Source organism: Neofelis nebulosa, chromosome X (genome assembly GCF_028018385.1).
Source record: "Neofelis nebulosa isolate mNeoNeb1 chromosome X, mNeoNeb1.pri, whole genome shotgun sequence".
Taxonomy (NCBI): Eukaryota; Metazoa; Chordata; class Mammalia; order Carnivora; family Felidae; genus Neofelis; species Neofelis nebulosa.
Window position 1 is genome coordinate 22,083,537 of NC_080800.1, and position 9,644 is coordinate 22,093,180.

The window sequence follows — 9,644 nt, forward strand, 5'->3', positions numbered from 1 at the left end:
AAGTCATGTGATAATTGTCTTTCTCTGACTAATTTCGCTTAGCGTAATACCCTCCAGTTCCATCCACATAGTTACAAATGGCAAGATTTCATTCTTTTTGATTGCCGAGGAACACTCCATTGTATGTTTCTACCACATCTTCTTTATCCATTCATCCATCAATGGACATTTGGGCTCTTTCCATACTTTGGCGGTTGTTGATAGTGCTGCTATAAACATTGGGGTGCCTGTGCCCCTTCGAAACAGCATCCCTGTATCCCTTGGATAAATACCTAGTAGTGCGATTGCTGGGTCATAGGGTAGTTCTATTTTTAATTTTTTGAGGAACCTCCATACTGTTTTCCATAGTGGCTGCACCAGTTTGCATTCCCACCAGCTGGGCAAAAGAGAGCCTCTTTCTCTGCATCCTCACCAACATTTGTGGTTGCCTGAGTTGTTGTTAGCCATCCTGACAGGTGTGAGGTGGTATTTCATTGTGGTTTTGGTTTTGATTTGTATTTCCTGGATGATGAGTGATGTTGCGCATTTTTTCATGTGTCAGTTGGCCATCTGGATGTCTTCTTTGGAGAAGTGTCTGTTCACGTCTTTTGCCCACACACATTTATATAGTAGAGTTTATCATTTTAGTTTTTGTACATAAATAGCATAAAACATTATAACCCTATAAATATTGTGTATATGTCTAAAAATGCGATTAAATAAAAAGTATGAAAATGAAAACTTTAAAAATGACTACAAATAGGAACAAATAAATGTAATATTGTATCAAACTGATAACAGTCAATTAACAAAATTCATTTTCATATAAATGGCTCTTAAATGTTTGATATAAACATGACATAAAATCCACCAGTCCACATTTTTTATAAAAATGATGAAACTGTATTTATTTGGAATGAGCATGTCTACTTGCAACTGCACCAATGCATCTATTCATTCTCAAGTAGGACATACATTTTCTGTTTTTTCATAGTGCTAATTTGCAGGAATGGTGAGGGATAAATCCAGAATTGTGTAAGTATTTATGTTATGTAATAACTTCACAGAATTGTGAATCATGAAGGGAGTAGAAAAAAATCATTATATGTCTGATTAAGCAAAGAATACAGTCTACTAGAAGAATGATAATTGAACAAATTGGATTGGTCACACATAAAATCATGAAAATATGATGAGAAGCTTGACTTTGAAGTGTTATACAAATAATATACTTTGTTGATTAACTTTTAAAAATTCAGTTCTTTTATTCACTTTTATACCAGATCATCATTGTATAAAATATGATTTCTAATTCTTGGCCAATATTAAAGGTAATTTGTAAAAGTAATTATGTAATATTTGGTACATACTTCCAAATATATTTGGTCCATGTTATGTACTTTATTCATTAAAAAGCATGATGATAAAGTAAGTACTCAAGAACATGTCATCCACCTTAAGAACTAGAGCATAGCATTATCTTGCTTCTAGTTTGGGACTCTTTTTTATATCTTCATCATGCTTTGTCAGAGGTAACTACTATTTTCAATGCTGAATTTATTATTCTCTTGCCTTTAAAAATATCACCATAATGTAATGCTCATTAATACCTTTACCTTTCTCCCAATTAAAAAAATCTATACTTTAATATCATTATCTTTTGACTATTTCATAGTGTATTTTAAAATCAGACATTATTGTGTGTGTGTGTGTGTGTGTGTGTGCGTGTGAAGTTTCTTTTTGTTCCTTCAGGAATGTCTACCTTTCAGAGATTTCCTTATCTCTAAATTGCAACGTTTAGAGGTCTAACTGATCGCAAATTCTAATTTAACTTTGTTTTGTTTCTTTTTGCCCCAAACTGCTCTTATTCATAATTAATTTTTATCTGTATAACCATAGGCAAAGTGTATTTGAGCTTTTATTTATTGAATTTTTTCACTTTTTTTAAGTTTATTTTGAGAGAAAGTAAGAAAGAGAGAGCACGTGCAGAGAGAGAGAGGGAAAGAGAGAGAATCGCAAGCAGGCTTTGCTCCATCAGCACAGAGCTCGACACAGGGCTCGAATCCACAAACCACAAGATCATGACCTGAGTTGAAATCAAAAGTCGGACGCTTAACCTACTAAGCCACTTAGGCACCCCTAATTTACTTTTTTAAAAACTTTTTTCTGAACCCATGATTTCACTGCCTTCTGAATTCTTCTGTGACTTATAGTCTGTCTCCCTTTTGAGGGTTATCTTAGTTTCGTTAGATGATTTTTAATTGTTTTTTCTGTTTCGCTGTGTCTAGTGAGTGTGTGTGTGCACGCGCGCATGCGCATGCATGTGTATTTCATCCTGATGGAGATTTGTTGGGTTACTTGAATCTGTGGTATGATATCTATCATGAGTTTTGGTAATTTTTTCAACTGTTATCTCTTCAAATATTGCCTCTTCCTTATTATTCCTCTCTTTTCCTTCTAACTGATATTAACAATATATTAGAGCTTCTTAGTGTATCATCCATGACTTTTATCCTCTCTTTGGTTGTTTGGGATTTTTGTTTTATTGTGTTTTATTAATTTTCTGACCTATCAGAAACTGACCTATAGTTGAGTTAACGAATTCTCTTTGTAAATTTTGTTTGACTTCCACTTAAGTAATTTTCTCTTAAACTGCATTAATCTGCTATCAGACACATATATTAAATTCTTGATTTTAATTACTTTTGGGTTCTAGTGATTGTTTTGTTTTCTTATATGCTATGTCATGTTTATAATTCTATTTCCTGCATATATTTTCAAGCCTTTCTTATTATATATTAAAGTATTGTTATTTTATACCCTGATAATTCTGTTAGCTCTAAGGTGTATGGATCTGTATGTTCTACTCTCCTCTCTCTTGCTTCTCTATCCCCAAAAGGCCACTAAAAACTAGTTTACGTTTATAGCTGTTGCTTTCCAAGAAGCATATGCCCTCAGGAAAAAAATTACTTTCGGTGCTGAGCTTCTTTCTCTTGGTTCTTGCAACTTCCCCTACATCTTGGTCTGGCAATTTCTTATTCTAATATCAGCTGTTTGATGCACTAAGGAATTTATTTTTAAAAGTTCATCCAATTGTTTTCATTGTCCTCAGTGGGAAAGTTGGTAATAATTCTCTAGCTCTCTTTTTCAGACGTAGAAATCACCAGATGGCCTCATTCCTTTACCTTTTAAGAATAGTTTTGTCATATTTGTTTGTATCCTTAAAAATACGATGTTTAGTTTTGCATATTTTGGGTCCATATAAAAATAGTATTGTATAATGTAATTCTCTGACCTAGTATTTTTACTCAGTGTTATAATCTTTGCTCTTTATTGATAATCTATTTAAAGATACTTTGAAATTCCTGCATGCTTAGAAAAAAGTAATAAAGCTTCATAAATACCAAACTATTTAAAGATTCAGGAGATAAGTTTTTTCTATAACATTTGGGTAACAATAAATCTTTTATAATAGGCAATTGATAGTGTATATGGGGCTAGAATATCCTATTCTGTATGCTCCACTATTCCTAAAAAGTAAAGCAGAAACAGGGCACCTGGGTGGCTCAGTTGGTTAAATGTCCAATTTCACCTCAGGCCATGATCTCATGGTTCATGAGTTCGAGCCCACATTGGGCTCTGTACTGATATCTCAGAGCATGGAACCTGCTTCAGATTTTGTGTCTTCCTCTCTGTATTCCCCTACCCTGCTCATGCCCTGTCTGTCTCTTTCCCTCTCTCTCAAAAATAAATAAGAAGTAAAAAAAAAAAAAAAAGTAAAGCAAAAACATCCTTGACTACAATATGATTAACACTGATTTTAAATGTAGTCATTTTACAGTTTGTAGTTACAGTGATTCAGATATAGAAATGTAAATTTTAAAATACATTTCTTGGGGCGCCTGGGTGGCTTGGTCGGTTAAGCGTCCGACTTCGGCTGAGGTCATGATCTCACAGTCCATGAGTTCGAGCCCCGTGTCGGGCTCTGTGCTGACCGCTCAGAGCCTGGAGCCTGTTTCAGATTCTGTGTCTCCGTCTCTCTCTGCCCCTCCCCTGTTCATGCTCTGTCTCTCTCTGTATCAAAAATAAATAAACGTTAAAAACAATTTAAAAAAATAAAAATAAAAATAAAATAAAATACATTTCTTTAGGGATGCCTGGCTGGCTCTGTCCTAGAGCATGCAACTCTTCATCTCAGGGTTGTGAGTTCGAGGCCTAACTTGGGTGTAGAGATTACTTAAAAATAAAATCTTTGGAAAAAAAAATAAAATACATTTCTTTGATACAGTTCACTTTGCTCATTAGTTCTTACTTCTAACCTGTACTTGGAAAAATTGTAATATTCCCACTAACAGTTATCTTTGTAAAACTCTCTGCTTACTTGTGAACCCTGAATTGGACTTCCGTGCATAAAGGCAGCTTTGAGAATTGTGAAAAGCATCATTTCTAGAAATTCTAAGGGACCATAAATACTGAGGAGATGGTAGCAAATACATTGCATGGACCACCGTAAACTGGAGCTGCCCAAGTAAAAAAAATTACAAGAATGGTGATATACACCTGCTTCTCAATCAGTGAATTTCATCTCCCCATACTCACTTGCCCCATAAGAATACTGAATAAATTTCACTCAAGGAATTACTGTCTTTTGAAGTAATTTTGCATAAACTGTCTATACCTCTAACTTGCCTTGATTTCTACTTTTATGTTTTAATCATCTCACACTTACATGTGAGGCTCTTTTAGATTACTTTGGTTTCTGTTGTTTCCACAGGTCATGTCTCAGACAGTGGGAAGCGTACTATGACACTAGGGCTGGACGGTCTAAAATATGTTGGCTTCCATTGAAGCTGCAGCTGTTCCTGCATGGCACTGGGGCAGGGGGCAGTATCTGCTTTGGATATTCCTGATCCCTGCCATGATTTTTGGCTTAAAGGTCACCCTTATGCCAGTGCTTGGTTCTCTTCTATCAACTAGCCTTCACAGCAGATATGTGCTCAAATGGGGCATATGGAAGCTTTTCTGTAAACAAATGACATTCTCTGCCTGAGTGTACCCTGTTAGCATTCCTCCTCTTCCAAATCAACCCAATCTTTACACTAGAAATGCAACCTTGTACTGTCTCACAGTTCAATTTTGGAAGTAAGTCACATGCTCCCACTGGTTTAGGTTCTATCTTTAATCTAGCGGGGGTTTCTACTTGACTCTCTCAAGGGAGAGGCTCTTGAAAAATTGAAACCTAGTTTTCAGAACTCTTATTTCTAAAAATTGGCTTTGGTAAACTCTTGTAGATTTCAAGAGATGAACAGCGACCCTTTCTTGCACTCTCCAGGTATAACATAGGACTCCCTGAGGAATGGAGCACTCTAGCAACATAAGAAAATATTCAGAGAAAAACACATGAATAGATTTTGAATTATTATCTTTGTACAGATATCATGACTTAAAGAATGTTTTTTAAACTCAACTTTCCATTAAGCTCTAAAAGTAAAGATGTAATGATTCACAATGTAATAAAATTAAAGCGTTGATTTATGTATGTTTTCATCCTTAAATTAATAAGTTGTTTCTTTAGTTTCACAGTTCAGGAGCTGGGAAGTCTGAGATCAGGGTCCCAGTATGGCCACATTCTGATAGGAGCCCTCTTCACGGTTTGAAGATGGTCATCTTCTTGCTAGGTCCTCATGTGGTAGAAGAGAGAGCAAGAGGAGGCAAGCTTTCTCCTATCTAGTCTTGAAACGAAACTGCTCTCATCTTGAGGGCTCTGCCTTCATGACCTAATTACCTCTCAAAGACCCCACCTCCAAATACCATCACCCTAGGGATGAGAGTGTCAACATAGAATTTGGGGGTGACACAACCATTTAGTCTATGGTATTTATGTAGTTTAGTTTTAAAGAGACAATATGTCAATTACTGAATTTTTTTAAATTTATTGTCACATTGGTTTCCATACAACACCCAGTGCCCATCCCAAAAGGTGCCCTGCTCAATACCCAACACCCACCCTCCCCTCCCTCCCACCCCCCATCAACCCTCAGTTTGTTCTCAGTTTTTAAGAGTCTCTTATGCTTTGGCTCTCTCTCCCACTCTAACCTCTTTTTTTTTCCTTCCCCTCCCCCATGGGTTTCTGTTAAGTTTCTCAGGATCCACATAAGAGTGAAACCATATGGTATCTGTCTTTCTCTGTATGGCTTATTTCACTTAGCATCACACGTTGCTATAGTTCCATCCACGTTGCTACAAAGGGCCATATTTCATTCTTTCTCATTGCCACGTAGTACTCCATTGTGTATATAAACCACAATTTCTTGATCCATTCATCAGTTGATGGACATTTAGGCTCTTTCCATAATTTGGCTATTGTTGAGAGTGCTGCTATAAACATTGGGGTACAAGTGCCCCTATGCATCAGCACTCCTGTATCCCTTGGGTAAATTCCTAGCAGTGCTACTGCTGGGTCATAGGGTAGGTCTATTTTTAATTTTCTGAGGAACCTCCACACTGTTTTCCAGAGTGGCTGCACCAATTTGCAGTCCCACAGACAGTGCAAGAGGGTTTCTGTTCTCCACCTCCTCTCCAGCATCTATAGTCTCCTGATTTCTTCATTTTGGCCACTCTGACTGGCGTGAGGTGATATCTGAGTGTGATTTTGATTTGTATTTCCCTGATAAGGAGCGACATTGATCACCTTTTCATGTGCCTGTTGGCCATCCAGATGTCTTCTTTAGAGAAGTGTCTATTCATGTTTTCTGCCCATTTCTTCACTGGGTTATTTGTTTTTTGGGTGTGGAGTTTGGTGACCTCTTTATAGATTTTGGATACTAGCCCTTTGTCCGATATGTCATTTGCAAATATCTTTTCCCATTCTGTTGGTTGCCTTTTAGTTCTGTTGGTTATTTCCTTTGCTGTGCAGAAGCTTTTTATCTTCATGAGGTCCCAGTAGTTCATTTTTGCTTTTAATTCCCTTGCCTTTGGGGATGTGTCGAGTAAGAGATTGCTACGGCTGAGGTCAGAGAGGTCTTTTCCTGCTTTCTCCTCTAGGGTTTTGATGGTTTCCTGTCTCACATTCAGGTCCTTTATCCATTTTGAGTTTATTTTTGTGAATGATGTGAGAAAGTGGTCTAGTTTCAACCTTCTGCATGTTGCTGTCCAGTTCTCCCAGCACCATTTGTTAAAGAGACTGTCTTTTTTCCATTGGATGTTCTTTCCTGCTTTGTCAAAGATGAGTTGGCCATACGTTTGTGGGTCTAGTTCTGGGGTTTCTATTCTATTCCATTGGTCTATGTGTCTGTTTTTATGCCAATACCATGCTGTCTTGATGATTATAGCTTTATAGTAGAGGCTAAAGTCTGGGATTGTGATGCCTCCTGCTTTGGTCTTCTTCTTCAAAATTGGTTTGGCTATTCGGGGCCTTTTGTGGTTCCATATGAATTTTAGGATTGCTTGTTCTAGTTTCGAGAAGAATGCTGGTGCAATTTTGATTGGGATTGCATTGAATGTGTAGATAGCTTTGGGTAGTATTGACATTTTGACAATATTTATTCTTCCAATCCATGAGCAGGGAATGTCTTTCCATTTCTTTATATCTTCTTCAATTACCTGCATAAGCTTTCTATAGTTTTCAGCATACAGATCTTTTACATCTTTGGTTAGATTTATTCCTAGGTATTTTATGCTTCTTCGTGCAATTGTGAATGGGATCAGTTTCTTTATTTGTCTTTCTGTTGCTTCATTGTTAGTGTATAAGAATGCAACTGATTTCTGTACATTGATTTTGTATCCTGCAACTTTGCTGAATTCATGTATCAGTTCTAGCAGACTTTTGGTGGAGTCTATCGGATTTTCCATGTATAATATCATGTCATCTGCATAAAGGGAAAGCTTAACTTCATCTTTGCCAATTTTGATGCCTTTGATTTCCTTTTGTTGTCTGATTGCTGATGCTAGAACTTCCAACAGTGTTAAACAACAGCGGTGAGAGTGGACATCCCTGTCGTGTTCCTGATCTCAGGGAAAAAGCTCTCAGTTATTGCCCATTGAGGATGATGTTAGCTGTGGGCTTTTCATAAATGGCTTTGATGATGTTTAAGTATGTTCCTTCTATTCCGACTTTCTGGAGGGTTTTTATTAAGAAAGGGTGCTGAATTTTGTCAAATGCCTTTTCTGCATCGATTGACAGGATCATATGGTTCTTATCTTTTCTTTTATTAATGTGATGTATCACATTGATTTGTGAATGTTGAACCAGCCCTGCATCCCAGGAATAAATCCCACTTGATCATGGTGAATAATTCTTTTTATATGCTGTTGAATTCGATTTGCTAGTATCTTATTGAGGATTTTTGCATCCATATTCATCAGGGATATTGGCCTGTAGTTCTCTTTTTTTACTGGGTCTCTGTCTGGTTTAGGAATCAAAGTAATACTGGCTTCATAGAATGAGTCTGGAAGTTTTCCTTCCCTTTCATTTTTTTTTGGAATAGCTTGAGAAGGATAGGTATTATCTCTGCTTTAAACGTCTGGTAGAACTCCCCTGGGAAGCCATCTGGTCCTGGACTCTTATTTGTTGGGAGATTTTTGATAACCGATTCAATTTCTTCACTGGTTATGGGTCTGTTCAAGCTTTCTATTTCCTCTTGATTGAGTTTTGGAAGTGTGCGGGTGTTTAGGAATTTGTCCATTTTTCCATGTTGTCCAGTTTGTTGGCATATAATTTTTCATAGTATTCCCTGATAATTGTTTGTATCTCTGAGGGATTGGTTGTAATAATTCCATTTTCATTCATGATTTTATCTATTTAGGTCATCTCACTTTTCTTTTTGAGAAGCCTGGCTATAGGTTTATCAATTTTTATTTTTTCAAAAAACCAACTCTTGGTTTCGTTGATCTGCTCTACAGTTTTTTTAGATTCTATATTGTTTATTTCTGCTCTGATCTTTATTATTTCTCTTCTTCTGCTGGGTTTAGGCTGTCTTTGCTGTTCTGCTTCTATTTCCTTTAGGTGTGCTAATTTTGTATTTGGGATTTTTCTTGTTTGTTGAGATAGGCCTGGATTGCAATGTATTTTCCTCTCAGGACTGCCTTCACTGCATCCCAAAGCATTTGGATTGTTGTATTTTCATTTTCGTTTTTAATGTCTTCTCTAATTGCCTGGTTGACCCACTCATTCGTTAGTAGGGTGTTCTTTAACCTCCATGCTTTTGGAGGTTTTCCAGACTTTTTCCTGTGGTTGATTTCAAGCTTCATCGCATTGTGGTCTGAAAGTATGCATGGTATGATCTCAATTCTTGTATACTTAGGAAGGGCTGTTTTGTGACCCAGTATGTGATCTATGTTGGAGACTGTTCCTTGTGCACTCGAGAAGAAAGTATATTCTGTTGCTTTGGGATGCAGAGTTCTAAATATATCTGTCAAGTCCATCTGATCCAATGTATCATTCAGGGCCCTTGTTTCTTTATTGACCGTGTGTCTAGATGATCTATCCATTTCTGTAAGTGGAATGTTAAAGTCCCCTGCAATTACCACATTCTTATGAATAAGGTTGCTTATGTTTGTGAGTAATTGTTTTATATATTTGGGGGCTCCCGTATTCGGCGCATAGACATTTATAATTGTTAGTTCTTCCTGAGGGATAGACCCTGTAATTATTATATAATGCCCTT